At 48.5% G+C, this 6000-nt stretch overlaps 1 protein-coding gene across 1 annotated transcript in view; it reads left to right on the top strand.

Annotated features, from left to right (window-relative positions):
* Positions 1-5387: 5387 nt before the first annotated feature.
* Positions 5388-6000, top strand: part of SLC6A4 (solute carrier family 6 member 4) — a 57486-nt gene continuing 56873 nt past the window's right edge. The window contains exon 1 of the mRNA XM_044004633.1: positions 5388-5500. The gene's annotated coding sequence lies outside the window, so the exon portion shown is untranslated. The remainder of the gene's footprint in view (positions 5501-6000) is intronic.

Here is a 6000-nt window from a genome sequence, read left to right as displayed (position 1 = left end):
CCTCATCTAACTTAGGAGTGAGCGGCTCTGCTTCTAGGCAAAGAAATCGACTCCTGGAGCTCTGGGAGGTCCTGGCCAGCCCCACAGTTCTGCTCCAGAGGTAGCTTCGGTAAATGACTGACCACAAGCGAACCAGGCCAGGGCCTGAGTCATACTGCCTGTCCTCAGGATGTGGTGGCAAGGGCCAGTCATTGAAGCCTTAATCTGCCGCCCTCTGTGCCGGCGCCAGGAGAGGCCCCTTCCTTCTCCCAGTCTGCTCCCAAACTTCTTGGGGATGGGCCCCGGCCACATCAGCACTAGCTGGTCGACAGGAGCCCAGACTTGTAGTTTGTCCGGTGTTCATTATCATGACTATTGTATTGTTGTAGCTTACCTCCTTAGTTGTTCCAGTCCACAATCGCCACAGCTAAGATATCTTGTACAGAACTGCCAGCAGGGTGGGGTGGACTATGTGGTGTCACCTCTCCCACAGATGATGATGAGCCCTTCCTGGGTGTCCGGAGTGAGGCAGAAACTGATTTTCCTCCACTTCGTGCTCTTTTCCCAACTTACATAGAACTGCTATTTAAGGATATTTTATTCCAACCATCTGGGTAGTGAAAAGAACACTGAATTGGGGGTCGGATGATCTGCTGTGGTCAAGTCCTGATTCTGCCACTTGCTGGTCGTGGGGGACCTTGGACAACTGCCTTCACCTTTCTTGAGTCTCAGTTTCCTTATCTGTCAAGTGGGAGTCATAATGGGGATGAACTGGCGAGTCTCCAATGAGATTGATCGTGTATGTTGAAGAGCTTCGTAAGGCTTCAAGTGTTGTCACCTTACATTTGCTATGTATCTTCCTCATCCCTTCCCATCTATGTGCTCCCCCCCACCCAGGCTAGGAGAGGACAAAGAACCACAACGAGTGCTACTTTCTCCTGGGTACCACTCCATTCCCGTGTGTTTGTAGAGTTGTGAATGAGGACGAGCGAGATCCTCAATGTGGAAGGATTGTTGCCGAAGGGGCGTAGGTCTGTGGCTCTAAGGACTATTCCTGGGGCATAAGGAAAGGCTGAGAGTAGCCAGATGGGGCTGGGACTTCCTGAGTGGATTGAAGCTGGCTTTTGCCCTAACCCAGCTCCGGAGTGAAACAGGAACCCGGCTCTGGATCTCCCAGCCGGTCCATTTTCCAGGAAGAGGCAGGGGATAAAGTGTGACCTTTCCATCTCAGACCAAAAAGGCTGAATGTGACCCTGTTACTTTGGTCCTTAAACTACAACAGAAATAGAGTAAGGTGAGTGAGAAGCAGAGAGAAGTCTAGAGTCCATTTGGGAGGTGTCAAGCCCGGCCCCTATTTTCCCTCCCTTCTCATATGGAAATATGATTTCCATATTTCTATTAATAGTCTTCTTCTTCTCCTTCTTCTTCTTCTTCTTCCTTGACACTCCTCTCTGCCCCCTCCCATGGAGCCATTTAAATATGAAACAACAGTTATATAAGGGGAGGCACCATGTCCTCGGGGAGGACAGGGAGAAAAAGGAATCCTTTTTTCCAAGGTATAGAGCAGAAAGGCATGTGCTGGCCTTCACCAAAGCCTTCTGTCCCCAAATCCTGTTGGTTCTTTGTAAAGTTTTTCTAATGCTATTGCTATACGGCAGAGTGAGCACATTGAATCACATCTATTATCTCACTGGAGCCTCAGAAATGGGATGTACGATGTCTCAGGAGGTGGTGAGCTCCCTCTCCTTGCTGGTATTCAAGAAAGGGCCAGAGACCATCGTGGGCTGTTATCATGGTTGGCGTAGATGGTTGCTGCAGTGCCCTCTGGTTCTGAAACTTGGCCATCTTGGCCAGTGGCCGTGCTGCCTCCCTGCTGGAGAATGAAAAGGACAGAGGACCAAAGATGGAAATGAGGGATGGCCACAGTTAGGTTGTGGAGGGAGGAAAGGGAGCGTCTGATAGAAAAAAGAGGAAATCAAGCGTCACAAGGAAAACCAGGAGAGTGCAGTGCTACAGGGGCCCAAGGAGGGAATTTGCAGGAGGGGGTGCCCCAAAGTCTCAAAGGCTTCAGAGAGGGCAAAGAGGGTGAGCACTAAGAAACCTCCAGTGGAGCCATGATGGGGCTGGACCTGGAGTTGGGAGGACCTGGGTTCACCTCTGGCTTTCAATACTGTTCCATAGCTATATGACCTTGGACAGGTCACTTCCTTTCTCCATGCCTCAGTTTCCTCAAATGTAAAATGAGGATTATAATATATGCATTCTCTACCATGTGGGATCGTTATGAGGAAAGTGTATGGTGATCCTTAAAGCACTACATAAGCATATGGATACATCTACATATATATTATATATATACATTACATGCACACACATGTATGAGTTATTCTTATTCTTATTGGTGACCTTGGAAAGAGAAGTTTTAGTTTAGTAGCAGGAAGAGAAGTCAGACATCAAGGGGTTAGGACAAGAACAAGAGGCAGATTGTATGTTTAAGGAGTTTGGCAGTGAAGAAAAGACTCAAATTGCTTTTTTATGGCAGAGAAGGGGGCAGCTAGGTGGCACGGTGGATAGAGTGCTGGTCCTGAGAGTCAGGAGGATCTGAGTTCAAATTTGGCTTCAGACACTCACTAGCTATATGATCCTGGGCAAGTCACTTCACCCTGTTTGCCTTAGATTCCTTATCTGTAAAATGAGCCAGGGAAGGAAATAGCAAATCACTCCAGTGTATTTGCCCAGAAAACCCCAAATGGGGTCATGACTGGAACAACTCAACAGCAACAAGGTAGGGAAGACCTGAGCATGTCTGAGGGAGGAAGAAAAGGGGACCTTACAGAGGTAAAGATTCCATATGTTAGAGAGGTAATTGTGAGAGTGAGGTCTTAGAGCAGGGGTCCTTAACTTTTTGTCCTGGAGGGAAGTGAACAAGCATTTATTGAGTGCCTACTATGTGCCAGACACAATATCTCATTTGATCCTCCTGACATCCTAGGATGTAGGTGCTATTAGCATCTCCATGTGACTGTTGAGGAAACTGAGGCAGACAGGAGTTAATGATTTGCTCAGGGTCAGAGTTCCTTGGTGTCTGACTCAGGATTTGAATTCAGGTCTTCCTTTGACCATGACTCCTCTAAGCATCCCTTCAGGGGCATCTTTGGCAGTTTGGTGAAACTTAGACCCCTGTGTGTTTAAATCATTGAAAGGAATGCTCAATTTCAGTTAGAGGTAAACAAAAACAAAGATGTAAATTCTTCCCATCCAAGTTAACAGAGCCCCTGAAATCTATCCTTAGGCCCTTGAAGGTCCATGGACCCTGATCAGGGTACAAGCCCCTCTTTTAGAGAAAAGCAATCAGAATCTCAATGTTGGAAGGAATCTCCAACAGAAGTATGACAATAAATGATGAATTAAAGTGGCCACATTTTCACTATTCTTCCTTTTCTTTAACTTTCAAGACAGAGAGGAGAAGTCAGACACTGGGGTGATCCAGGGCTGGTGACTGAGGCAGTCCCAGGCTGCCGAAGTAGACAGTATTAATAAGTGATGGTGGCACATAGCGTGGAGAAGCAAGTGTGGCCAAGAAGGAGCAAACAGACTGGATAAAGCAATTAATCAAATAGCAAGCATTTATTAACCACTATTATGTAATGTGCTAGGTGTTGAGCATACAGAGACCAGGACTGAACCAATCTCTATTCTCCAGGAGCCTCTAACTCAGAAAAAGGGGGCTCTAGTGACTGAAGATCTTGGTGAGACCTGAGGGGAAGTTCATTGGGTGAACTGGGTAAGGTTACAGGGAAAGATACTGTGTTCAGAAGGGGTGGGGGTGGGGGTGGGGAGGAAGGACAGATTCTACTGAGGAAAGGAGCAATGCCTTATACAGAGGGGGAGGGGTAAGGGAAGCAGTATACTGAAAAGGGACCTATATTCCCAACTGGAAAAGTCAATTCTGCTATTTCTGTGGCTTTAGTTAAGTGACTTCCCCTCTTGCGGAGGAATTCCCTCATCTTCCTCCTCTGTAAAGCGAAGGGGCTAGGATGGGTGCTCTTTAAGGACCCTTCTGGTTCTTGGTCTATGGTCCAAAGTTGTTGGCTTCTCAGAATCCCAAATTCCAGAGCATTCTCAGGCTTGCAGTACTCAGACTGATGTCAAGGTGGCAGCAAAGCCTTATCTCTGATTCCTCAGAGCCAGCAAACAGCACTGCCCTGAACCCAATCCCATTGTAGGGCTAGCCTGAAGTCCCAAAGCAGATACTTCCCCCACTACCCAACTCCCAAATCTTTGGGCTGTGTCCTCTGACGGCTCAGAACAAAATTTTCCAAGTAAACTCCAGAAATACAAACTTGACAGTTTAGATGAAACTTTTTAGAACATAAAATCTTCTGGTTTGAATATGTTTGTGGGGGGACAACTTGGGGGAAAGCTGTTTATTTCCCAGCTTCCCTTTGTGGGGGGAATAGTATCTTTGGATACTTCTTCCCGAGGAGCAGAAATTGTTAATGGCCTGATTTAATTGCTGATCTGGAAAGAGGGACTGTGGTCTGATCTGTAAGTGGGACTTCAGTCTTTTTTTTTGGGGGGGGGGGAACTCTTCTTTGTTGTTCTTGGAAATGGGGTGGGGAACCCAAATAGGAAAAGTCTACCTCTTTGTCTCTGAGAATCCCCCCCCAAAGTCCAAAGTTGGGGCTTTGATTCCTTACTCTGGTTCTACACCTCTTGTACCACGGTCAAGACCCCAAAGGACTCCTTCCAGAGAGTCCTTGGGGACACAATCTGGGTGTTGGCCCCTGGAGTCACAGGATTCTAGATTTAGAATTTCGAGCTGAAAGAGACCTCAGAAGCCATTTAGTCTAGTCCAACTCCTTCATTTTACAGATGAAGGAAACTGAGGCATGGAGAAGTTAGATGGAAGTGTTAAAGGCAGGGTTCAAATCGAGCTTTTCCTGCCTTCCATGTAACTTCCCCAGAGTCAGAGAATCTCGGTTTGAATCCTGACTCTCCCATTTACTGCCTGTTTGATTCGGACTGAGTCCCTTCCCCTCTCTGGGCCTCAGTTTCCCTCTCTGTAAAATGAGACAACTTAGATGACCTGTGAGGTCCTTTCGAGCTCTCAGTCTGTGATCCTAAGGAGAGGAGCTAACACCATGGGACCCAGAGTCTCCTAGAAACTGAGCAGTCCTGGTATGTCCTCTGCCTGTCAGCATCGTGGCTCCTGCTCCCTAGAGTCAACCCAAGCCCATCCATGCAGCCACCCACCGCTAGGAGGAGATTCACAGCGGCAGCCGAGGTGAAACATAAAGTTTATTCGGCTAAAAGTGACGCAAAAATTCTTAAAGAGCTCTTTGGCAGCCGATTATCTGGAAATCAGACCGTGTGAGGGGGGCTGGAGTACAAAAGCCTCCCCCACCGCATGGGCTGCTCGCACTCTCAAAGTCAGGCACCAGAGTGGCTCCAGGGACAGGGGGATTCAGACTTGGCTAACTCTCCGGGGAGAAGGCGCTCACAGCCATCTGGCACACAGGTACTGCTGCTTTCTATTTTCAGCCCGCGCCTCTCCCAAGTCTTGTCACTCCCGCGGGGTGCCCGGGGAGCTGTCCTCTCCTCTCTCTCCAAGCCTCTTCTCTCTGGATCCCATTGGAGAGAGGCAGTAAGTCCGACCGAAAGATCCCTTGTCTCCCGCCGTTTTTCTGGGCAGCCTCAATATTTCCAGAGTGCCCCAGCGAAGGGGGAGAGGAGAGGAATGGAGAGGAGAGGAAAAGGAGAGGAGAGGAAGAGGAGAGGAAGAGGAGAGGAAGAGGAGAGGATGGGAGCAGGGTTGGGGGCTTTGGCTGAGGATGCCTTGGGCTGCAGGTGTCTCTAATAGGTGACGGTCTGGGGGAATGGGGGCACTGCTCTCTGTGTGGTCCGGGACTCTGGGAGAGAAACTGACTCAATCTCATTGGGCTTTTTCTTTGCATATTAAGGGAAATTTCGTTTTCGTGTGGTTCCTTGCCTGTTGCCTCACCCAGGCACTTCTGCAGG

This window comes from Dromiciops gliroides, chromosome 4, assembly GCF_019393635.1.
Source record: "Dromiciops gliroides isolate mDroGli1 chromosome 4, mDroGli1.pri, whole genome shotgun sequence".
In the NCBI taxonomy this organism is placed as follows: Eukaryota; Metazoa; Chordata; class Mammalia; order Microbiotheria; family Microbiotheriidae; genus Dromiciops; species Dromiciops gliroides.
The sequence above is the reverse complement of the archived record's forward strand: the minus strand, read 5'-3'. Positions and strand labels throughout refer to the sequence as shown.